The 27,352-nt window shown below is 38.6% G+C and overlaps 1 long non-coding RNA gene across 1 annotated transcript; it reads right to left on the minus strand.

Moving 5' to 3' along the window:
• Nucleotides 1-1,624: 1,624 nt before the first annotated feature.
• On the minus strand, nt 1,625-25,962 carry LOC140632925 (uncharacterized). The gene is made up of 3 exons (XR_012030569.1): nt 25,877-25,962; nt 2,932-2,990; nt 1,625-2,314 (listed from the first exon to the last, which is right to left on the minus strand). It is a non-coding gene; the product is annotated as an uncharacterized lncRNA (long non-coding RNA).
• Nucleotides 25,963-27,352: the final 1,390 nt, after the last annotated feature.

Below are 27,352 nucleotides of genomic sequence, written 5' to 3' on the forward strand. Positions count from 1 at the left end.
ACATAGATATCTGGAAGAAAATAGCAAAAAGCTGATACTCCGTCTATGTAATGATTTATCTATGTGGGGCCAGTTAAGTTTTAGGAAAGCTGTGTGCAGTTAGGTGGTGGCAGCTTGAATTAGTTACTTGAAATAATGACAGTTTCTAAATTCCAGTGGAAGAGGCTCACCCAGTAATTTTGGAAAGATCATAAATATATATATATATATATATATATATATACACACACACACACATACATATACATATATATGTACATATATACATATATGTACATAAATATATAAATACATGTATATGTATATGTATGTGTGTGTGTGTGTGTATATATATATATATATATATATATATTTATAAACCCAGATAGTTCTGATAATCTTCAAGTCATTCCCAAGGAGATTGCTCAGAGGCGACTACTCAATGGGCCTTCCCCAACAGAACGGTTAGAGAAATTATACCTGTATCGTTATGAAACCAGAAACCCTCCTCTCCAACCTCCTACCCGATGGCGTGCAATTGGCTTTCTTCCTTAAGACACAGAACACCCACGCCGTTGTGTCCTGCCTTCATCCAATCTCTGTTTCCACATCAAGCCATGCAGACAGCTTCCACTCTAGTTCCAGCACGGCGCGTTGTTCTCAAATTCCACCTTGCATGAGTCATTCCTTACTACCCTATTGGTTGGCAGAGAGAACTGACTTTGATTGATTCCTGTGATTCAAATGTACAGACAGCTAGACAAATAGAACGACTTTCGGACACCTGATGTCAATAGGTACAGCAGAAGAAATAGTGAAAAAAAAAAAGGAAGCCAAATGTATATTCCATATTCCGAGTTTCCCTAATTTACTGTCTGCCTTAATTCTCTCTGCTTCTACTTTCCTAGGAGAGAAGCATGCTCCTCATCTCATTTTCTTTGATCTTTAAAAGACCTAGAGGGTCAGTGTTGGCCATGAGCACCTCATGCTTCTTGTATCACAAGGATTTCAAGGAAGAGGAACTTATTCAGGACAGCAATTTGGGGAGGCAAAGCCAGTGGGATGACCCCCTGACTGCTTGCTGTCCACTTTGCTTCATCCCCTCTCACAGAGCATCCCCTCTGATCTAGGGGCCTGGCTCCTTCTCGTGCTTCCTCACTGCCTCCTTCCCATCAGAGGCCCCTGCCTATGCCAAAGCCTCCCATCCTCCCATCCCGCTTTTAGGAATATAAGCCAAATCTGCCAAGAAAATGAGTCAGTGTTGGTGGTGGGTGGCATCTTGGTTTGATCTTCTCTATCTGATGAGTGTGTTAAGGGAAATGATCACATTGTAGACAACTTGGCATAGAGCATAGCCTCCATACAAGGTAAAGGGCTCACTGCTTAGTCTCCCAGGTTCCCCAATTTCGTGTTTCCCCTTCTCTTTTTCCATTTTGTTTCTTGTGATAGCTTCGGATGCTTATCAAAGTCACGGTCACAAATTAAAAAAAAAATTTCCAACTGAGGGTTATATCGCGTCAGCCAGTTCAGTAAAATAACATGAGAAGAGAAAATGGTTTGGGTCCAATTCAAAATATCATCTGGTCTGGAATTCCTGTGAAGTGCCAAGTGTATAACAAATGTTAAATACATAAGAAATGAGGGAAGGCGCCAATCTATTAAATATGGATGCTGTACTCCTTTATTCCTCTCAGAAGAAGCTCCACATTTTGTTTGTTTGTTCATTTTCAGACATTATTTTGGGGCTCTGGCTCAATCACAGTCCCATTTCTTTACCAAAATAGCCAAGTTGTACATTCTCTACTGGCTGACTACAAGTCCAAAGTCTTCTGGAAAGTCATTATTAACCATTCTGGACTGCCTCCTTTAATGCTTCGTGTGTGTATTTTCTAAAAAAAAATAAATTACTTGGTGACATCTTCTCATACTTCATCTAACACTTCACAGGACACATAATAAACATGTTGAATAAACTCTTACTTGCAGTTAAAAGGGGTGTGTGTGTGTATGTGAGTAGGGTGATGTCAAGTGAAAAGAAATCTAGACTAAAGTGAAGAGAGACATATTAGAAAACACTATCACAATAAGGAGAACACATCAATCTGCAAGTGTCTCAAAATCAAACAGGCACCTGTTTTAGGGAGAGTAAGGAGGACCGTAGGACTTGGTAGGGCAGGGGATGTGGACAGCAGACCGCACAATCAGGGTGGTTTCATTGGAGATCTTTTTGTGCTCAGTTGGTTCCAGACTCTCAGGATGAGCAGTTGAGGGGGATTTCTGTGTCCTTAGTTCTTAGTCCTTGCTCACTCATGCAGGCTACCCAAAGTTTGGGGCTCTGTGGGGAGAAGAGAAACCTCTTTGCTTTGGTCAAGCCAAGTCAATGGTAAGTGACAGATGATAGTGAACCCTTGGTCAACGTGCAGTCCTATATTCTAATAAATCCATGGACATGAGCCACCAAACACACTCATCATACTGTGGATGCCACGGAAATAAATACTCTGCTTTCAAATATGACGCCAAAGCAACTGGATGAACAGATAGCATGTATTTACATGTATCAACTTGTTATTCAACCAAAGCCTGCCAAAATTTTATTTTAAAGTCCTTAATTACTGCATGTGGACAGCTTTCAATACGCTCTAATATTTTCATGAATTCTTATAAATATTTGTGAAAATCTAGTTTATATATATGTATAAAATGCATATAACTTCTTTTAGTATTATAATTATAGTTAATTTTTGTTGAAGTATCAGGAAATTTTTCTGTGTTAAACAGTGGGTAGGGAACTCTTTGAAGGAAGGAATCAGTGTCCTTATGGAAGATCATTTGAATCGTTTTCATTACTCACTACAACAGAATCAGGTACCATAAAAACATGCATTACAGAAAAGCCTGCTATTTGTTTGACTGATCGACCCTCTTCCCCTCCTGTGGGAAATAGCTGACCTTTCGAAGAACAGATTTTTCCTTTCACATTACCCAATGTTTTGAACAAGAGTTTCAGCCTGAAAAAAAAAATAGAAAAAAAACATATAAAACTGTATACTTTTACAGATATTTATATGTTTACCTCAAATATTATCAAGACTTAGGTGACAATTGTTCTTAAAAACCATGCAAATGTGTTCAGAAACATTAGCTTGTCTGTCTTTCTAATTATGAACTATCTTGTCTTCACTATATAGATAGAATATAGTTCATGGTACTGTTTCCTAAGTGGGGTTTCATGTTATCAAAATGTTAAAAGTGGTGTTAGCGAGATACTGAAAATAGTTTTTTTAACATTAAAAAATTATTTCATAGTAAAAGGAGCCCATGGTCAAATATGCTTATTTCCTAAGCTGTGGTACCTTTTGATGCCTCATTTATACTAATGCAGATTGAGAAGTTCTAGTGTGGGGATAGATGATACAAATGTCTTGAAAATTATTTAACAATGCAGAGTATAGCAATTGTGAAAACCTTGTCATCTTTCATAATGAGCCTGAATTACTACATTTTAAAACCAGAAAAGACCAAAAATATTACTAAATGTAACTTTAGACTATGTCAAAACACCTTAGTAGTAGATGAGGAAGGTATAGCTTGAGTTTCAAAAATACTCAGGGAGTGTTTCTTACCAATAATGTCCCAATCAGAAGTAAGGGGCTGTGTTTTAGGAGCAGGGAATTTTTCAAATAATGGAGAGGTTTAACTGAAATGTAACAATCTACATGCTCCCTTGATCTTCAAAGAAGAGATTTTCTGGACATATTTTCTCAGCAAAGAACTTCTGGGTGTCACTTTGTGTCACACTTTCTCCTGGTTGTCACTGCTAGTGCAACTGCCACTTTGGTCCCCAAGGGAAAGGTTAATTTGAGAAAGAATTTGGATTCTTCAGTGTGTTATTTCTTCCCAGTTCTCTCCATTCTAAAACTCTCATTTTAATAAAAATAATCCAGTGTCTTTGCTGAGAGCATAGAAGCCTGCAGTGTACTTTGGAAGTGCCAAGATAAATTTGAGAAAGTACTCTAGGATATTTCCCAAACTCCTGGTAATAGCAATCAGAGTGAGACTTTCCTTGCTTTTCTGGAATTGATGCCTAGGACTAGAAGCTGGGGGTCCATGTGAAGTCTTAAGAATCCCACATGGTAAAGCAAGTCCTCCATGAGTGAGGCCACAAACCTCTTGAGAATGAACCAGCCTCCTGTTCTCAATCATCACCCCAAGGTCCATTTTATAAAAGGAGAGGGGAGAGGGGATCTTTGTTGTAGGTCTTATTTATTTATTTATTTATTTATTTATTTATTTATTTAATTTATTTATTTATAGGTCTTTTGGCAAAAAAGAGTTAGCAAGAAGTGAGTGCTTCTTTTGCTTCCCTATGGCAAGGGAGAGGGGCTTCTAGATTCTTCCAGAGAAATTTCAGGGCCTCCTTGCCCTGGAGAGCCAGTAGTCAGCAGCCTGGCCAGCCTATCTGGACCTGAGAAAGGGAACTGTCATGGCTGGGCTGGGAGGCATAGGTGCAGCTGTGCTCTCACCTGCCGTGGCAGGGGTTCAGGGTATCGCTGCCTGTCCACACTTGCATTGTCTCACTGGAACTGCACTCAGGAGGCCCTGAGATGTACTGAGCAGCTGTGAGCCGTGCCAGCAGGAGCAGAGAGGGTACAAGAGGACATGCCAGCGCCAGCCATGGGGTCCTGCAGCAGAGTCACATGAAGGCCCCCGTCGGCCCATCAGTGCTACAGGGCAGATAGCAAGTAAGAGAAGAGACTCCCCAGTGAGCAGTGAACGAAGAGACATTTGCCTTTCCTCCTCTGAACAAGCCCCTTTCGAGTCTCAACACAAGAGTTAGGCAGCTGAGTTGATAAAACAACTGTGATGTACCCACACAAATGCAGGCCTCTCAGCTTCTGAACAGGAGGGGCCCCTGCAGTAGGTGACCACACAGATGAACGTTGAAGACCTTGTGCTGAGTGAGGTGAGCCAGACACAGAAGGACAAATTCTGCATGACTCCTCCTATAGGAGGTATCTTTAAATAGTTGGACTCATAAAATCAAAGACTGGAATGGTGGTTAATAGGGGCTGGGGAGGAGGCAATGGGGAGTCATTAATCAGTAGGCAAAATGTTTCAATTAAGTAAGATGAGAAAGTTCTAGCCATCTGCTGCGTCACAGTGCACCTATAGTCAGCGGTGATGTATGGTGCCCTTAAAATTTGTTAAGAGGGTAGAGCTCACATTAAGTGTTCTTACTACAATTAAATTTTCTTTTCAAGAGGAGTTGGGGCAGGAGAGCACATATCTCATGACTCCTTTTATGGGCTGGATTGTGTCCCCTCTTAAAATTCATGTTGAAATCCTAACCCCTAGGAGTTCAACGTGGCTTGAACTACTGTGTTTGGAGACAGTGTCTGAGGGAGTCCAGGACGTGCCACCCCAAATGCGTAGCGGTGACCTACTGGTTATTTGAGTGGGGAGGCACTTGAAACACAGCAGGTGCAGGGAGAGGCTTTCTCTGAATTCCCTTCATTGGCCTGAAGATGGATCCTCCAGAGAGACCTCAACCTCAATGTCCTTGGTCCCCTCTCTGAGAGCTTCACCAACCAGGAAGATGGACACTCATTGCACAAGAACTGAGAGGTCAACTGCGCACCCACATAGACTGTCACAAACTGTCACCCTCCCCTCTGTTCTTCTATGGACCCAGCCATCTCCCTGGACCTGATCACATCCCCCTGAGATGCCTTCACTCCCTCCAGTCACCTACAAGGATGGTATGTGAGTTCTCAGCTCTCATCTCCTTTTGGGTATTTATTTTTTGGCCTGTGATGCCCTTGCACACATAATATTAAAAATTAATAAATGTGTCTGTCTTTCTGCTGTTATCAGAAGAGGGACTGCCCTTCCATCCTAGCATGTCTTCACAGAGATCATCAAGTTGAAATGAGGCCATTAGCATGAGTCCTAATCCAGTGTGGCTGGGGAACTATCGGGAAGAGGAAATTTAGACACAAAGATATACACAGAGGGAGACCAAGTGAGGACACAGGGAAAACACTGTCATCTCTATGCCAGGGACAGAAGCTTCCGAAGGGACGAGTCCTGCCAACACCCTGACTTCCAGCCTGCAGAGCTGGGGGATCGTGTGCTTCTGTTATGTCACTTGGTCACCAGCTTTGTCATAGAAGCTCTGGCAGGTAACCCACCTTCCCTCCCCACACTCCCTGGTGTCAAGGTGGTTGGAGGGTTGGAGAGTGGGGGATGGTGGTGGTGGGAGGAAGCAGAGCACATGCCCCTCTTCCCTAAACCCTAGAACTCAGACTCCCCTATGTTAGGGGGAAGGAGGGTAGGATGACAACCAGCTGAGATGAAAATCACATATAAGATGGGAACCTGCAGGTCAACCCACTTAAAAATGACTTGAGAAGTTAAAAAAAGATGATAAAAGGGATTTAGCAAAAACACAACAGAACACCATCACCGGAAAACTCACCTTATTACCTTCTATGGTTTGAGATTGCAAAATACACCATCCACGTACGTCAACATATCAGAACAGTGGGAAACTAAGGAAAGAATGATTCCTTGAGAGCCACGGTGTGCTCGTCAGGCCTGTGGTGTCAGGAGTGCAGGGTGTTGCGAGCACTGACCTCGTCCCCATCCTGTGAGTGCTCCTGTCCCTCAAGAGAACCCACTGCAGGTCTCAGTTGAGGCTTCTGGTACATACTGAGATCTGATTTGTGTAGCTTTTGTTTTATTTCCCATACCCGGGATGCACATATCAGGCAGGCTTGCTCTTCTGATTTGTTCTCGTGGTTAGAATGGTTATGACTCAGACATTCCAGAAGGGAGAACATGGAGGCCTGGGTTGGGTTGGGGGTGGGGGGGCAATGTCTGTGCAGAAGGCGCTGACCTCCTTCTTTCCCTCCGTTGGCTTATACCAGCCCTTAGCCTTCTGGATAGCTTCCTCCTCAGAGGCCTCCCTCTCTGCTCTTACACCTTGACTGGCCCTAACGTGATATTAAAAATGTAGTTCAGAGCTCTATTTCCTGCTCTCAGTCACATGGTGAGTTGACTGTTCAAGAACCTGTTGGTTTGGGGGTTTGGTTGTTCATTACTGTTTTTCTCCCCATCCTCTTTATATAATTAGTCCACAGGGTTTGTTCATTCCATGGCTAGTTTTTGTAACTCAACTGACTTCTTGTCAAACCGGTCAGTAGTTCTTGGTAGGAAAAGTATATATTCTCCACCTTGGGTGTGTTGACACTCCTCCCAGGGTGCGGTTCTAAGTGCTAGGGACGTTATAGGACATTGCTAATAATGCAGACTGCGATGTTTTTACTCCTCCATCTACTCCCCAGCGGAGCCTGTGCGTGTCTTTTCCCAAAATGTGGATGAGAGGGTGCTCACGGACACAGTCCTGGCTGGCGGGGCAGAGGGAAACTCCGCATACCTCTTTCTGTTTGTGTCCCTGAGCAGGGCTCTCCAACCTAACTTTTTTTTTAATAGGATTTCTGCCAAATTCAACTTGTTGGAAGGAGTGGTTTACTATTCTGAGCATAAATGTTAACAAATTGTGGCGTGAAGCTACACTTTTCATGACATTTGCCAAGAACATGTTTCAACCATGAAGTCTCTCTGTCTCCACCCATGAAAGCCTCCAGGGAAAAGCCATTTCATTTCTGGAAACAATTTAGCATCAAGCATGAGGCTGCAACTGGTATCTCTTCGTTCAGCTAGTTATTTCCTTCTTTCCAATAACACAAATCCATTATTATTCTAATTTAAGAGCAAAATGAATTCTCAAGTGGTATCTGACCACTTCCAACTAAAAATATAATTCTACTCGAGCCAAATTTTAGGTCAATAAATGAAGTTCGCTGTGTTAACAATTAAAAGAAACAAAGTGGGGAGGGGAAGTATGTAATTGGATCAGGTTCAAGGCCTTTTTAAACTCGTTTGTGTTCTTAGGGCCGAGTTATAATGTCTTGGGGAAATATATAAGGTCCAAGGCAATTACTGAATTTTGTTTATAGTGGAGAATGAAAGATCCTTTTGTGAATAAATGTATTTTCAAAGAAACAGCTATTCTAAGCCTTTTAACTTGGTGTTTCTTTTAGAAAAGAGGTTTAGGATACAAGAAGCAAGAGAACCCAAATTTGACATCATTTTCTTTCTTTGCAAGAATTTCCTAAGATACTCAAGTAGATAACTACACTCTCCTCCTCCTCCTCCTCCCCCTTCTTAACTTTCATCTCATTCCTTATTCTCCTACTACTCAAGTTTGCTCCACATCACAGACTAAAATAGGATATTTAACCGGGGAGTTCCTTTTTTTAGTTTGGAATTCAGCTGTTTTCTTTGAAAATGGGAACTGAGAAATGTATTGACAATGGACAAAAGGGAACCTTATTACCATTCCTTAAGCTTGGGATATAGATTCTCACCTTTGTACCTACATTTCTAGTCATCTGCTTCCCTTGATCAAGAGCTCTTATTATTCAGGTACATGTCTTCGGTGACTTGAGTCTGAAGTCACGATTTTACAATAGCATCGGTCCCAGGGCTCAGCTAATGGTTCCCAGATTGTGCATCTTAGCGGATACATCAAAGATGAGAAAGTCATCTCTCTGGGCATAGGCAATTTTTCCCACCTAAATCCTGTTTGGAATTCCTATATTCACAGCAAGATGGTGTTCCTCTCCATTCCTATTTACTTCCTACACTCTTATCCACAGCCAAGAAAATCGAAAGGATAGTATTTTTATAGTTATTTATAAAAACAGCACAGTGTTCCCTGAAAGCGCCACCCTACCCCCAGCTTATTATTTTGATGCTCTTCTTTTTAAAGCCTTGAAAAGAAAAAAAAAACTGTCTAATTTGAAGCTCCTGCTGGAAATGACACAAGTCTTTTGGACTGGCCCCCCTCCCACCCATGCCTTTCCTTCGGGCTTCCTGAGGGTGATGTCATCTGGACACATGGAAACTTATTGTTCCAAGGACACTCTCTGAAGTGTCCTTTGTTGGGATGCCCAGGCCCATGGTTCACAAGCCAAGGGGATTGGGTGGTGATGGCATTCTGTGGTTGGACCCGCTTCCCTGGCTGAACAGGATCGCACAGAAACATCTCCACGGGATGCTGTCGCTCAGGAGCCACATGCATGACATTCAGCCACTGGGTTTTTGTCTGGTTCCATTCCCATAAATGTTACACCGACCAATATTATGACAAATACCATTTTTTCCCCTCCCTCGACCACCGCCTCCCACGCCCCCATGCCAGCTTGCCACATGCTGGCTCAGCTGCCTGAATGTTCAAATGCTCAGAGGACAAAGGGAGTCTGTGTGGCACACACGTAGCTCAACTCCCTTCCTCCCCAGACTTACTACACCATTGCCCTGTAGATGCTGTCCTGCCTTAGAGCTACTTCTGCTATTTACTTTTTTTTTTTGTAATTTTTTTTTTGAAAGAGATCATCTATTTCTTAGAAAATTCTCCTTAGGTCAAGAAAGATTGTCTGTCCTCTGAGACTTGCCTTTTAGCAGAGGCCACAGGAAAGAGAAGAGCCTGTAGATTTTAAGTGTAAGAACTGCAAATGGAAATATTTTTTACTTCCCGCATATTACACTAGAAGTAGCGACAGGCCTCAAGTGTCCCATGGCCAGGTTCAAAGAGGCTGAGTGGTCTCCCCCACCTAACCCCTAACTCAGAACACCCAAACAATACAAGGGCTAGCAGACTCTTTAGGTGTAAAGGGATTTTCATTGTTTCTCATAATAATTCTTTTTGTTTTTATTCTTTCAACTGGAAAATTAGTCCCATTGAAAATTTTCAATCATTACGCATAAAAAGATGTTTAGCAAGAACCGTTCAGCACTTGGAAGCTGTGAAAATCTACTTGCACTCTCAAAACATCTGTAACCCCCAGTGGAGTTTTGGCTCTCACTCCTCTACTTGCCTTCCAGTAAAAACACAGGAGAATGGCAGTTTCCCATCGACGCTGCCGTGCAAAGACATAATCTTGGGAAGAAATGAGTAAACACATCACTGAACAGCAGCATGAAAGGAGAGACACAATTGCCTGGTTGTTTCAGTAAAAAAAACAAAACAAAACAAAAACAAACAAAAAAACAAAAACAAAAACACAGGGAATTAGCTGACTGCTTGTGTAGATTTGGATTTATGCACCTCTGCCCCACCCCCATGCACACTAATAAATATCTTTAAGAATAAAATCATTATCTCTGTTCTTATAGGGGAAAAAAATGCTAGGCTCAGAGAAGTGAATAGCTTCTCCAAGGTCATGTAGATTTATACAAGTATCGGGATATTTATATTATATTTATATTATCTCCAGATAGCCTGAGATAGTGTATGTGGATGGGAAGAACAGAGGGAGGACTCATCACAGGTTTTGCACTAAGTAAGACTGACGACAGTCTGCTCTGACACAGTGACTATTAGTCTTTAGATTTACAGATCAGTGAATTAGCTAGAAAAAAAAAATCCATGTAATAATGTTTGTCATATTTAAAGTCCTATTTTTCTAGATATTTTAATGTGACCACATATTAATTTTACGTTTTAAAAATATTTTAAGACATAACTTGTGGTTAGGTAATGAATATTAATTTTACATCAATTACATAATAAGGTGATTCTGAAGTAAAGCCAAAATGTAGAAAACCTTCACTCTATCACATAGTGAAGTTGAAGCTAATATCTTGTTAAACTTGTACAAGGATGAGTGACAAAAGGGTTTTAAATGGCCAATTGCAGGTTGATGGCATAGGTTTGAAATTCTTTCAATAATCTCTGAACAAGAATGAATATTGATGTTTCGTCAGATGGTTTTGCACGCTCTGACCGAAGCCAATTAATGCTTCAGAACTCAACAAACAATGAAATTGTTTGCAAACACCATTGCAAGAGAAGACTGTCTATGTCTTAGACTCTGTGTATGCCTAAAGATTCAATTATTAAAAAGGGGGAATGCTTAGCGGACATTCAAAATATGCACTGTGGTGACATTGGGAATCCATAATGAAGCAAATCTGAGGTGCAAGTCATGAAAGAACCATACGTCGTTGGGATGTGGTCTGGGATTGCCTGGGAGCTGAGACCTGTGTACTATGAAGCACGTTCAGCTTAAGCCCCCAACAGATTTCCAGACAATTCCCTTTCTCATCTTCTTTCTCTCCTGGACCATTCTCCTGCAACCTGCTTCTTCCACTCAGGAGAATGATCCAAGGATCGAGTTCCACTTGTAGTGGAGAGCAAGAGAGGACACACACATTAATTAAGGATTCCCTTTTTAACAGGCATTTTATATATATTATCTTATTTAGCAACAAATCAGATCCACAATAACGGATAATGTAATAGTCTCCCCCCTTTTATGCGTGGCCCAGGCAAGGCTGATGTCACTTAAGTAAATACTAGAGAAAGCCTTTAAAACATACTTGTTTTTTTTGTTTGTTTGTTTTTTCTCTCCAGTGCTTAACCTCTTTCCACCGCATCACCCAATTTGACATAAATCATACAGGATTGTTTAGGACCACATGGAGAGAGCAGTATTTGACCAAAGGGAAACCATTGCTCAGAATAAAAATTCAGTCTTTGGGACAACAATCTGTTTTGGGAGAACTTGGATGGTCAGAGGTTAAAGCTTTTTCCAACCAATCATTTGGCCACTGTCTCCTTTTATATGCTGTCATTCTTAAAATGTGTGTGCGCTGAAACTCCTTTACGCTCTTTAAATTTATAGACGACCTCAGAGAGGCTTTGTTGGTATGATTTGTATCTATCAATATGTACTGTATTAGAAATTAAAACAGAATTTTAGAAATATATTGTAATGTGATAATCCATTTAAAAATTACCATAATAAACTAATTACAGGTTAACATAAATCACATTTTAGTCTGTTTTCTAAGATACAAAAACAAATGCAGTAAGAAGAGTGGCACTATCTGAAGTCTGTGAATTTCTTGAGTGATAGCAGATAGCTGGATTTTCCTACCTGCTTCAGCATTCCACCTGTAGAATACATTCTTTTCATTGGAGTATATGAAGAAAATTCTGCCCCCAGAGACATGTAGTTGGAAATGCAAGAAGTATTTTAATAACTAATCCATATATTTGTGAATATTCTTCTTTGATATTACACCAAAGTTTCACAAGTGGTCATTTCTTAGCGATTAGTTCTGATGCAGAAATAGAAGCCATAATGGGATGGACTTTTCACCCTCTTTATGTGAAAATCCCCCAGAACTTGATTGTGCGATAGCCTGCTTTACTCATTTATAAGGTATTGGCTCACTGGCTTACAAGGGTTTTCCCAGTGATGAAATAATCCTGTTAGTCATTCTCCAAGTAAAAGTGGTGTCTCTCAGAAGAAGTGCCCACTGAGCTGGCCACTCAGTTGCACAGGTGACCTGCCTCGTGACAACCATTATATTTTGACACAGCAAGAGTGCTTTATATGCGTTTCCTAACTTTTAGTCCCAGATAATGAAAAGACATACTCAAGAATGAAGGTTTAATTAACTCAATATTTTGTTCTGATTCATCAGGAGCATTCTGAAACACAACTGGCTTTTTCTTCTTCTATGAGTACACCAGTGGAGAGAATACAATGACCACCCAAAGAATTCAATGCACTGTCTTGATTTTATTCTCCACTGGCGTTGAATTTTAGCGAACATTTGTAAAACCACTGTGGCAGGGACTCAATGTCTGTTCTTTAAAAATTTACTTATTTTATTTTTTATGAAGGAATGAATACAAAATACTTAGGTGTGTACTTCAGCCAATGATCTCACAAGTGTTACTATGGGATCTCAAGAAAAAAAAATTATAAGCGGCAAATAAAAGGACACAAATGTAAAATACTTGAAAGTTGGTCCTGTGTAATCATTCAAGTTCCTTTTGATAATATTCAGGAAATATCTGGGATCAAAAGTAGCACATTTCATGCTTTTCATTTGTTTTATATGCATTCCGTTTCCCACCCCCTACTTCTGCTCTTGGTTGTGTGGGTTGAAGTACTTTTCCTACTTATTCCGTGAAATGTTTTGAACATTGAGTGAATGCAGAGCCACAAAAGCACTCTTGCAACATGTCTTTGGATCCGTTTACTGAATCCAAAATATTATATGATTTTAGACAATGGTAATAATGAAGAATAGTGTTAAAATGATGAAATTGGGGAAAAGAACTCATAAAAGATAAGGCGTTTGAACTTTTTGAGACTTAAGATACTAGCAAAGTCAAAGACGTGTGATCATAAGTAGCAATGTAGGATCTGGATTTTAGGGGTGGTTGCACCCAGGTGATGTCGGCAAGGGAGGACTTAAGTTGACGCAACCTAGACAGATTTAGGATAGCAGTCATGGAGAGATGATCATATGATCCAATGTGTTTTTCATGATGCTTCCCTTCTTGGTAGTGTGGGTAACAGATGAAAGACATTTGGTAAAAGGCAATAAAGAAAATATATTCCATACATGAAAGGATGGAGACACGGTAAATGAAAAATATTAAAGTATTTTAACTTAGGAAGAAAATTATTATTGTGACCACTGGAAAACAGAAACACTACAATAATAGCCTTTCTAGATGAAGTAATAACTGGTACCTTTAGGGTGTTTGATTTATGGGACTGCACTACACACATCTGGGCTCTGATGGGGTTTTTGGTAGGCTAGAAGAAGAAACAGAAGTAGTAGTTCCTAGTCACTGACGACGGACGCCCCCAGGAGACAAATGGGAAATCGTGTGTCTTTTTGAGCAAACACCTTCACTTGCTCACTAGCAAATGAGAAGTGCATTCCATCCCTGTTCTCGACCCCTGCACATAACAGCAACAATAATTTCAAGATGCAAGGCTTCACACTGCGGGATCTTAATCCATGTTTGTTGTTAGCCGATTGTGTTCCCTCACTGGATGGAGAGCGCTCTGATTAGCATAACACTCCACAGCATGTCTTCAGCTTCAGATCACTGTCAGGTTCAGAATAATCATAGCAGCTATTTTTAAAATGCTGTAATTAAAAATAATCTTGCAGTTGGACTACTGATTGTCCTAATGCCTCTTCCTTTTAGACATTCATCAATATTGCTGTTTAGATTACATACATAGTGCATTTATGATTATGATATTTAAAATATCTCATATTTATCATTTTGTAGGCATTAGGCACTGGGCTGAAGACTTTAAGGCCATTGTCTTATATGACTTTCATGAAAAGCCTAGGAGTTTGCAGAGGAGGACATTTGTAATGTGGAGGTTAAATAACTTGTCTGACATATCACAGAACTGTGTTCAGGTTTCTGATTCCAACAACTGTGTGTGCCCTTCTAGAGAGGATATTTATGCTATTTGTAACAAGGCATGTGTGCAAAATGCAGATGACGTAATGTCTAAACCTCAAGAACATGGCATATATATTTTCACATTCTTTTAAATAAAGTTAAATAATTATATATATTCAATGAGTTAGATCAGTATTGTCTACAATAAAAAGAGACCATATTTAAATAATTGTTGAGGACCTACTCTATGTCAGCCACTGTGGAAGTGACTTTGCCTCTTTCATGTCACTTAATACATGTGCAGTGGAGATCTTTGTCATTCTTTTCTGAACAGGAAAATCTACACTCAAGTGCTCACAGCAGAGCCAGAGTTTGAACACAGATGTGTTGACACCAAGTCTCTGTCATGTAAATGATATTAGTATAAGCCATTTTAGGAACTGGCTTTATTTCTATAACCATCTTCATCATCTTTAAAAAGTGCTACCATTAGGGTTGGCTTTATACATTATCACAAAAATTAATAAAAGAGTTTATTAATAAGAAAGACAACTGGGAAGATCTGAAGCTTCATAAGGTGCAGGCACATGGGACATAATAGGGATTCTCTTCTGAATTTGCCCATTTGGCCTTTGCCAACTTTCTGCAAATGATCCATGTTCTTTGGGGGCAAGAGAGAAAGAAAGAGAGATTTAACAGTTAAGTTAATGATCACCGTGTCTCCAGAACAAGCACTCCTCATAATGACCCTCTGGAGTAGAAAAAATAATTCTGTCCAATTTACAGTGGAGGAAAATTAAACACGTTAAAATCAGGAACTCACTGGGCACTCCATCAATGAGGAAGTCATTCATCATGGTGAATCAGGCCAGAAAATGTACATCTTGATTTTGCTTAAGACAAGATTTACATTTTATTTGCCAGGACATAGGAAGTTATTGTTAAATATTGAAAATAAGCAAGTGAAGTACACTGAGTTTTTCAGGGAGAAAGCAAAGAGTGGGAAATAGAAATCTCTCTTCATTGGTTAAAATAATGAGTTGTGCTTGTATTTATAGAAATTAGCCTCTAGAGCTTTCTACTGGGATATCTTCCTCTTCTCTACAAGGAATGGAATGGTTGAGAAATTGGAGAAAATGCTGTCATACAAAAGATTCAGCCACAGTTCTAAATTTCTAAGAAAATTTTGAAAAAAAAAATGTAGATGGTAGCATTGGCAGAGGCTTTCCAGGCTTGCTCATAATGTCATTCATTCTTTTGATGCAATTTTTTATACCATACATCAGTTCTTTGTTAACAGCGCCCTGAATTCCAAGTAGATTAGAGAAGTACATTATGTACAGTTTTGCTTCGTATACTCAATACATTATTTATACTTCTATTTTCAGAACATAAATTATTTGCATTTTGATACATTCTTTCATCTACCCTAAAAATGCTTGTGGACTCAAGTGTACTCTTAGACAAGGGGGCTTGTCCACTCTACTCCATTCTGGACATCTGCACAGAAATCTCTTCTTACCTTGTGTTAATTAAGAAATATGTATTGTCTTTCTTAACACTTGGATCTTCAAGACCATGGATTTTTTTTAAGATTTTATTTATTTGGGAGAGAGAGAGAGAGAGAGAGCACATGCATGAGAGGTGGTGGGGGGAGGTGTGCAAGGAGAGAGAGAAGACTTCCTACTGAGCGGGTATCTTGATGCAGGACTCGATCCCAGGACCCTGGAATCATGATCTGAGTCAAAGGCAGATGCTTAACCAAATGAGCCATCCAGGTATTCCAAGACCATGGATTTTTAAAAATCCTCATTTAGGGAAGCCAGGGTGGCTCAGCAGTTTGGCACCTGCCTTTGGCCCAGGGCGCGATCCTGGAAACCCAGGATCAAGTCCCATGTCGGGCTCCCTGCATGAGCCTGCTTCTCTCTCTGCCTGTGTCTCTGCCTCTCTCTCTCTATCATGAATAAATAAATAAAAATCTTAAAAAAATCCTCATGTAGTCCTGTGCTGTATGCAGCTCACCATAAACCTCACACTGAGGAAGATGGTTTTAAGGGAATCACAGGAGAACAGAATTAAATTTTAGTGATTTAGGTCCCATTACTTGCACACTTAATCATTCTGCAGGTGGTGGTATGAGAATCAAGGGGCAGAGTTAACAAGGAAGCGGATCAGATCTTTATCCCTATAGAACCTTATATCCCATCAATGAACGCAAACTTCCTAACGTCTAACTACAAATTTACTTGCTTGTGATTGCTGTGAGTTTTCTAGAAAGATGAAGCTTCCTTCATGAGTGTATATCAGGGAGCATGGGGAAGTTGTTGACTATGAGTCACAAATGTGACAATTGATCTGAAATCTGAAATAAGAGTAGCTGTAAAAAACATGGAAGAGTGTGAAGGTGGTGTTCTAAATTGGAGAAATGACCTGTATGAGGGCTGTAAATGCTGGAATTGTATAGTGTTTTTAAAGCAAAGAAAAGAAATCTGGTTTGGGATTCTGCTAGGGACCGAATGTTCATCTTCTCTTAAATCTGTATGTTGAAGTCTAACCCCCAGTAGGATGGTGTTTGGATGTGAGGCCTTTAGAAGGTATGAGGTCATGAGGGTGGGGCCCCCACAAATTTATTAGTGCCCTTATAAAAGAGACCCCTAGGAAGCCTCTCTCCCTTTCCCCCATGTGGCGACACAGCTAGAAGATGTGGCCTGTGAACCAGGAAGAAGGTCCTCACCAGACAAGAGACCTGCTGGTGACTTAGTCTTGGACTTGCAGGCTCCAGAAATGTAAGAAATATATCTATTCTTTATAAACCTCCAGTCTATGGTCCTTTGTTGAAACAGTTAAAATAGACTAAGACAAAGGTCAAACCACAGAGAGGAAACGTCCAGTTTTGTTACAACAGCTAGAACACCAGTTACGTTTTGGGGGTATTTTTGTCTTTATCTAACAAGAGGTGAGTACTCATTGTGCTTTCTCAGCTGGAGAGGGACATGGTTTGATTTTTGTTTTTTAAAGGTCACCCTGGCTATAATTGGAGAATGGATTAGTGGGAGGCAAGAGTGAATGTAAGGATACATATTAGAATGTGGTTGAGAAGGGACAGCTAAGAGAGATGGCTTGAGTGATAGTGGACATATTTGGAAATTACCAATGACATGATGCTGACAAGCCATGGTGGGCATATACACGGGGGTGAGAATGTGGGATTTGCAGAGATGACTCCCAGATAAGTGGATTGTTATATGAGAATTGGGTGAATACTGGCGCCAATCACTAGACTAAAATGGGGCAGGGGGTTTAATTCAGGAGAAATGTAAGGAAGAGCTAATGAATGAGCTATAGATGAATCTGATATACTTTAAAAAATGTATCAGGTAAAATGAGTCCAGAACAGTGGAATTAGATTACTTCTGAGTGTCAACAAAATTAGAGGTTACTTCTACTTCATAGATCCATAACCTCGTATCAATGAAACATTTATGCCAATGTTGTTAATAAAAGATAAAAGTAAGCTTAGGGATAGGCCCAATAATTTTAAAATGCTCCTTCTTCATTAAATGAGTCTGAATGGCCATATTAGTTGGTTTTAAACGATATTCATAATACAAGTTACTGTTTTTAAATAAAAGAGACTAATGTGTCCGTTTCATAAATTATCATTTGATGAAGTGGAATTCTGTTATGAGGATTTCCCCCAAATAGATACATTGACTTCGAAGAGAGAGTCTGCAGATATAATCAGTGAAGATAAAGTCATTAAGATGGACACCAATGTAGTATGACCTGTGTCCTTATGCAAAGGAGAAATGACCCATGAAGACAGACATACAGGCAGAGTGCCATGTGACTAGGGAGGCAGAGACTAGAGCAACGCTGTAAGTCAAGATGGACAAGCATCTCTGAAGCTATAAGTTGCAAGCAGGGACCCTATTTGGTCTCACAGGAAGCACAAGACTTAGATTCTGGGACTGTGAGAGAGTAAATTCTCTTGTTTTAAGCCACCCAGTCTGTGACCATTTGTTTGGCAGCCCTAGGAAACTGAGACAAAATCTATCAATGTTATCAATCTTACAAGGGATTTTTGGCTTTATGCTTTACTTCAGGTACCCCAAAAGGCATCATGAAAGAAAACAAAAAAAGGCATAGCTCAGTAAAGTCTCAAACAAGAAAAAAGGAAAGAAAGAGAAGGGATGGAAAGGGGAGTGAAGGAAAGACTATGTAGCTCCATTCTTGAACCTTGGCACTCAAACTAGGTTGAACATGTTTGAAGCGACTTGCCATCAGTGAATTTTTCCCTTATCCTCCCTCCTTGAGTCAGAGAGATCCTCAGAAAAAATAAGATATTTTAAATATGCTGAAAGTCGTAATTTGCTTCCTTTGGAAGTAGCATCCGAAGACTTCAGAGCACAGTATGATTGACTGAAGATCCAGCCATCTATTTAATTCAAATGATTGCCCTTCTAAAGAAAAATATCACTGATAAGAAAGGAAGTCATATCAATTCAATAAAATACTCAAACATTTTTGAGAGAATCAGTGCCATTTTAACAAGAGTGTACATTTTACTTAGGAAGTAGAAAATAGTAGAAAATACACATTTTTTTTTTTTTAATTTTAAAGAGTATCTAAACTGAAGTTGGTCTTAGGATTTTCTGTTCCTAAAATGCTCACACTTAAAACTATTAACTAAACATGATGGGCTGTTTAAAGAGCCGACTGTTTCTCTTGAACTAAAGGCTAGTATATGAATGAAAAATAATTATGAGAATTTTGTGTTCTGTCTCCAGAGGCATCAAATAGTGTGCTTTATATTACATGTTAAATTATTCCATTTAAAATGAACTAAATATAGCTATTACTAAAAATGAAATCAGTACTGGGCATATTTATTATCTAAATCATTCTCTAAACCAAATCAGTTATTTGCTGTGCTTTAGATTCCTAACCGCCTGCATGAAACCATGCCCGGTTCTTCCAGTAGTAAGCTCTTTCTAGGAGGGAAGTGCTGTCTCTTTAACTCTTCTCCATTCTAAATCTTCATTTATTATTTATGAGGTATCAAGTGTAAAATTTAGTAGGGCAACCTGAACCAAAATGTGCAATTCATTTGCATGAAAGTAGGCTCCTTTGTAACTTTATCTCTTCTGAGAAAATTATAGGAAACAAAAACAAAACAAAGCAAAAATCTCTTAGAAATGAAGTACCTGACACATTACATATATTGAAGCTATAAGGCCTGATGACTTATGATTTTTCATCCTCAACAATGGTTTGCACCAGAATGCTACTAGACTTGGAAGGGATGGTTAACAGAGCAGACACTCATGTTTAATGGCAGCATGCTACTAATTCATTTCAGAATAAATTCAGATTTGCTAACAAGAGGAAAGAACACAACAAGAAGACATTTTCCAAGTCATCTCTCTTCTAAAATCATCCGTTTTCAATATAAGCTCAAAAGCTCACACAAAATCTGTGTAAGTCCCAAAGGGTCTATAAGTATAAAAGCTGACATATTGTAATAAAAATATAAATGTTTCACCATAAGCCTATAGTGCTTTCAAATATGGGACTCTGCATTCTCACCCAAATTGATACAATAGATAAGCCAAAGCAAGTAAAAAATTGTTTAATGTGTATAATTACTCCTCATTTTAGTAGGTTGTTCTAATTTGTAGTTTAAAAGGAGGGACAAATGAAAATAATTACAACTGCAACAATTGCATTAAGGTGCAACCATTGAAATGCTATTAGTGCTGGACTGCTGATACCCATTTCTAAAACACAAACCTTGATTAATAGGACACATTATGCTAATGATAATGCTGAAAAAGGCTCTATTGACCTTAGGAAAAAGCATTTAATGACCATGTTGGGCGAATGAGGTTGCCCTAAGATCAGTTCCAGAGGTAAGTCAGCAACACAGTTGTCAGGGAATCTCCTAACATGTAAATACAGTCTATTTATAAACCACATGAACTCACATCTTACAGAATCCAAGATGCTGGACCAGTGAGAACAAATATTTGTTTGTAAAACTCATAAATGGGGCAGCCCAGGTGGCTCAGCGGTTTAGTGCTGCCTTCAGCCCAGGGTGTGATCCTGGGGACCCGGATTGAGTCCCGCATCGGGCTCCCCACATGGAGCCTACTTTTCCCTCTGCCTCTCTCTCTCTCTCTCTGAGTCTAAATAAATAAAACCTTTAAAAAATAAAAAAAAAAAAACCCTCATAAATGGAGGCAATATCATCAAATGATAGGCTTTGGTTAGATGTGAGAAATTAAAAGAATAAATTTAATTTTAAATTGGAGGACTGATTCCACTTTTGGCAAAGACAGAGTAACAGGGACCAAATTTACTTTCCTTTGTGAAACAACTAAAGGACTGAACAAAATATACAAACATTGGACATCAGAAAATAAAGTGATCCTTGAAAAGGAGAAAAAGTCAGATAAGCCCTATGGTCCCTCTAGGTTTCTTCATGGGCGAGCATCTGGGCCAAAATCTGAGGGAGGAAGACCGACTCAAGCATTCCATGGTGATTTCCCTGGGTGGAGGAGACAGCGCTGAGATACCAGGGAGGTTAATGTGAGTCTGTGAGGCAGAGTATGGAGGGGGGGACAGCCTGTAAAGAGAGTCCATGGATCTGCAGAGGCCCACTTGAATGTCCAGCTGAGTCATTATGAGCTCACACATGTAGAAAAGTACACAAAGGGAGGAGAGGAAATAATCTGAGATCTCTCACAGGGCCAGGAATGGTCTGTATTTCCACCAGCAAGACTGGGAAACTCTATAATCCATGGGCATCAGATAGAGTTTTCAAATTTTCATTGCTCAGTAATGGAGTAAAATTACACTGTTGATTGCCTAACACTTTAGAGGAAGACCTCAAAAGGATCCAACTCTTTTAGTGTGACTTACCTGCATGCCAGAACAAAGGTTGAGAATATTATAGGAATAATGTAAGAGCTTGGATCCAACCAAGTAAACTTCACATTGCCTGTCATTCAATCCAGATACTGGACAAAGAAGCAGGAAAATGTGACTCTAGATGAGGAGGGAAATCCATCAGTAGAAATAGATGCAGAAATGACACCAATGATAGAACTGGTGGACAAGGATATTAAAATAATATACAACCATAATTATCTTCCATATGTTCAAGAGTATCGAGAAAAGATTGAGAATGCTAACTGGAGACACAAAAATATAAGAGAACCACGTTGATCATCTGGAGATTAAAATGACGAGTTCAGCATTACTCTGAAACTGAAGACCTTATAAGGAAAGAAAAGTACTGACCTACATCCCTCGTCAACACTGATGCAAGAATTATTAATTAAGTGTTAGAAAATTGAGTCCAACAGTAAGATCAAGTGGACCTATCCTAGGAGTTCAATTTGGTTGAATAAATCCATCCATATAAATCACAATATCACAGATTAAAAAGACAAACCATAAACAGGATCATTTCAATAGATGCAAAATTTAGTTTTCATTCCCGATAAAAATTTTCAGCAAACTAGCACTAGGAAGGAATTTCTTCACACTAATGAGGGAATCCATGAAGTGTCTAAAGCTGATATTGTACTTAACTGCAAAAGACTGAATCCCTAAGAACAGGAACAAATCCTAAGAAGAGGATTCTTGCTTCCCCCCAGTTCTACTCAACATTGTGCTGCTGGTCTTCATATTAGGCAAGGAAGAATAAAAAGCAACCAGATTGGAAATAAAGACTGTCTTCCTTTATAGGTAAATCATGATCATCTACATAGAAAATCTTATGAAATCTACAATAGATTTGGCAATGATACGATACCAAAGGCACACACAACAAAAGAATAAATACATGAACTAGACTTCATGAAAATTAAAAATTTTTTAAATAAATGACTGTTGAGTTTTAGGAATTCTCTGTATATTCTGGATGTTAATTCCTTATCATGTATATGACTTGCAAATATTTCCTCTCAGCCATGTGTTGCCTTTTCACTCTTAGATAGTGTCCTTTGGTGCACAAAAGTTTTAAATTTTCATGAAATCTAATTTGTCTATTTATTCTTTTGTTGTGTGTACACCTGAAAATAATATTATACTGTATGTTAGCTAATGAATTTAAATAAAAACTTTTTTGAAAAAACCTCAACAATCCAAAACAACCCAATTCAAAAATGAGCAAAGGACTTTGATAGGTATTTCTCCAAAGAAGATAGATGGCCAATAAGGACATGAAAAGAAGCTCAACATCACTAACCATTAAGGAAGTGTGAATCAAAACCACAGAAAGATACCACTGCATGCCCACTAGGATTGCTACTATAGAAACCCCAGAAAATTACAAGTGTTGATGAAGATGTGGAAAATTGGAACTCTTGTGAACTATCGGTGGGAATGTAAAATGGCGCAGCCACTATGGAAATACTATAATCGTTCTCCAAAAAGTTAAAAATAGAATTACCATATGGGCCAGAAATTCTCCTTCTGCATATATACTCAAAACAACTAAAAGCAGGGTCTTATGGAGATATTTATACCCCATGTTCACAGCAGCATTATTCACAGTAGCTAAAATGTGGAAGCAACCCAAGTGTCCCCCACAGATGGATGAATAAACAAATGTGGTCTAGCCATACAATAAATATTTATTCAGCATTACAAGGGAAGGAAATTCTGACTCATGCTACAACATGAATGAACCTGGAGGACATTGTATTAAATGAAATAAAGCAGTCACAAAAAGACAAATACTGCTTGAACCTACTTACATGAAGTAATTAGAGTAGTCAGCATCATAGAGACAGAAAATACAATGGTGGATGGCAGGAGGTAGGGAGAGAGAAGAATGGGAAGTCTTTGTTTAATGGGTGTAAAGATTCAGTTTTACAAGACAAGAAGAGAGCTATGGAGATGGATGGTGGTGATGGTTGCACAATGTATGAATGCACTCGATACTAGTGAACCATAAACTCAGAAGTGGTTAGGATGGTAAATTTCATGTTATACATGTTTTACTGCAATAAAAACCTGGACAAATTATATTTCTGTATACTAGAAATAAACATTCAAAAAATAGAAATTTAAAAAACAATGCCATAGTAGAATAAAAAATATGAAAAAATATGAAACTTAGAGATATATGTATATATCTAATAAAATATATACAAGTTCTGTACCCTGAGACAAAGTATTACTGAAACAAACTAAAGAAGACATAAGTAAATGGAGAGATACACTCTATTCATAGATCGAAAGATTCAGAATTGTTAACATAGCAATCCTCCACAAATTCATCTTTAGATTCAGCGGAATTTCAAGCAAGATCCCTGTAGGCTTTTTTTTTTTTTAATGGCAAGCTGATTTTAAAATTTATGTGAAATTTCAAAGATATACAATAGCCAAAACAACTTTGAAAAAGAAGAAAAATAAAAGACTTATAATACCTGACTTTGAAAATTATTCTACAGCCACAGTAATCAAGATAGTATGGTTTTGACATCAATAAGCTAACAAATTGATCAATCAGAACACAGAGTTCACAAGAGACTCACACACTTATGCTCAATCAGATTTTCACAAAGGTACAAAGGCAATTTAGTGGGGAAAGGGTAATTTTTTTTTAAACAAATGGTATTCTAGTAACTATATATTCATATGGAAAGAAAAGAAAGAAAAAAAGATTAACTCAGAATGTGCCTAGGTCTAAATGTAAACTTAAAATCATAAAATTTCTAGACTGTAACAAAGGAGAAAAATTTTATTTCCTTGAGTTAGGCACAGATTTATTAGTTAGGAAACGAAAACACAATCCACATCCCCCTCTCCCACCGCACACACACAAATAAAAAAATGGTGTTAGACTCGAGTGAAATTAAGAACTTATGCTTTTTGAAAGATACTGTTAAGATGGCAAATAAGCACATGAAAAGATGCTCAGCACTAAATAGTCACTATTTAGTAAAATGAAAACTGAAACCACAATGAGACACCACTATATATATACCCATTAGAATGTCTAATGTCAGAAAAAGTAGACTTCCAAATATTGTCAGGGATGTGGAGCAACTAATAAATTGCTGATGAGCATATAAAATGGTGCTGCTACTCTGGGTAACATTTTGGCAGTTTCTTAACTTAAATATTTACCTACTCTATGATTTGTAGGTATTCAGTCAAAAAAAAATTAAAGTATATACTTAAGAGATTTGTACATGAACTGATATAACATTTTTATTTGAAACAGCCAAAAACTATAAACAACCAAAGCCCCTTAATAGAAGAATAGATAACCACATTGTAATAACTCTTTTTCAGTGAATATTATTCAGCAATAAGAACACATGAACTACTGATACATATCAAAATGGATAAACCTCAATATAACTATTGAATGAAGGAAACCCACCTGCCCCCCCACCACAGAGTTATATATTCTGTGATTCCTTTTATACAAAATTGTATAAAATTCTGATGAATGTAAAATAATCTTTACTGAAAGAAAACAGACCAGCTGTTGCCTGGGTATGAGGCATTGGTGGGAGGAAAGGAGTGATTCCAGAGGGCACAGGAGATTATGGGGGTGATGCGTATGTTTATTACTTGATTGTGAACATGGGCTCATGGATTTATTCTTATGTCAAAACCCATCAAACTGCAAACTTGAAATACATGCGATATATTTTAGGTTAATTATACTAAAAAATAACACACAATTAGAAAATAAATTAGATAAAACTAAACAAGAAAAATAGACATTTAACATCCGATTGCTTATATAATGCATACATGCAGGCTTATATCTTTACCCACACTTATTATATCATTACACCCTCACATGCAAATAAAGAGTTCTCTTTGCTGAAGGGCCTTTTTTGAATGAACAAATAGCAGGGAGTGGTTGCTTTTAGTTTTGCTTCTTTCTAGCTACTTGATTCAATCTAATCATTCATAAAATTAGGAGGAAGGTTAGTTGAGTTCTGAAGCCACTTCTAGATCTGAATTCCATGTGTCAGACTGCTTAACACAATAGCTCATTTTAGAAATATTGAAGAATGACAGTGATAAACCATAGGCATCTTTTGCTTATTCAATTGTTCATTCAATATGTAGGTTTGTTCAGTTTATGAGGATGAATGGCATGTAGCTCTAATATCAGCAAATACATATGCCAGCTGAGGAGTGGATTTATTGGATAATTGTAGCTACTCTAAAAAATTAACTCCTAATTTTAGTGGCTTCACATGATTGAATTTTGTTTCTTGCACATGACAGACCAGTCTGTATGTTGGTTAAGTGTCTGCTGATCCGGAGACCTTGAGGCCTCTGGATTCCTTCACTTACCTTCTCTTGACAGAAGGAGCCATGAAAGATGGTGGGAGGGGGATTTTTAAATGAAGGAACTTTCTATCTTTAACTTTAGTTTTGGAATTCTGCTTTTGAACACTGGCTTTATTATTTCATATCCTTTATTTAAAGAGAATAGTATGGGGAAGGTCTTTATTAGCCAAACATTCATACTCCAGGTCTCTAGAAATTCACAGAAATTTTTGTGAGATGTAATACAATTTGCCACAGAGTCAGATTTCACCATACCACTCTGATTTCTCATTTTGTAGAGCTGGGAATTGCATTTGCCTTTATACCCATCTTCTTGTGCACTGAATTCTCAAAGTAACTCTAAAACAACATTAAAAAAAAAAAACTGTAGTGATTTGGGAGAATAGGACCAATAAAGCAAAAAGAGGATTAATATCTATTCAATGAATTAATTCATATTTATTAAATATTTACTAAATAAATTAAATATTTGCTAACCCCCTGATAGAGGGTAGGCAGTCTTCTGGACTATGAGAATGCATCAGGGGACAAGAAAGAAAAAAAAAATCCCTGTTCTGATGGAACTTACTTTCCAATTGGGAAAGATGGAAATAAACAATAAATAAATTATGTAGTATTTTTAAAAGTTGGTGAGTTCTATGGTATGAAGAAGTTGTGGAATGGTATAGAAAGTACAGAGGAAGGAGTAAGATATTACTCCAAGTATAAATAGGTATGAATAAGATATCAGGGAAAGGCCTGCTCAGAAAGTCACATATGATCAAAGACTTAAGGAAGGTAAGAGTGTTAGAAGCAACAGTGTAACAGCAAATGGAGGGATGTCTAGAATGTTCTATGAACAGCAAAGGGACCAGTATGTATAGAGTGGTGTAAGCCATAAAGAGAGTAGTAGGATTTGAGGGCAGAGAGCATACTAGAGAAAAAAAAAAATGGTGCATGGCCCATTAGGCGATTGAATGGGCTATGCCTTTGACTTTGACTCTGAGTCAAGGATCATTGGAGAAACTTAAACAGAGGAGTGAAATAATCTGACCTGTTTTTAAAAGGGGGCATATTCTAGCTAATGTGTTGAAATAAATTGTGCAGTTGAAGCAGAGAGATAAATAATTATGGCAAGAGATGATGTTCACTAACACCAAGGTGGTAGCAGTAGAGGTGATGTGTAGGTAGACAAATATGGAAGTTTGATGAAGACAGATCCAACAAAATCTGTTGATAAGTGGGGCATGGTGTATGAGGAAGGAGTTGGAGGTAAGATTTTGTTCAGGGCACTTGTTTACATATGCCATTCCCTTAACTAAGAAAGGATAAAGTATGGGAGAATGGGTTCAAAGGTAAAGACCAGGAGCTCATGTCAAGATAAGCTAACTGTTATAGGTTTGGTGGAGATGTTGAGAACACACTTATATTTGTGGCTTCTAATCAGGGGCAATATTAGTGATGTAAATGTGGGATCTTTTAGCTTCTGGACACTATTGAAAGCCAGGGGACTGGCTGTGATCACCAGACAAGTGAGTGTAGCTAGAGAAAAAAGGTGCAAGGATTGAACCCTAGAGTCTTTTAACATTTAGAGATTGGAAAGATGAAGCTGAATCAGGAAAGACAGCTGAAACCTGGTAGAGAAAAGCCAACAAATCGTGGGAGCCTGGCTGCCAAGGAAGGAAGGACAAACACAGCAAAGACTGAGGGCTGATTAATTATTGATGACTTCCTTCCCATGAGCAGTTCTGA

This window comes from Canis lupus, chromosome 5 (assembly GCF_048164855.1).
Source record: "Canis lupus baileyi chromosome 5, mCanLup2.hap1, whole genome shotgun sequence".
Taxonomy (NCBI): Eukaryota; Metazoa; Chordata; class Mammalia; order Carnivora; family Canidae; genus Canis; species Canis lupus.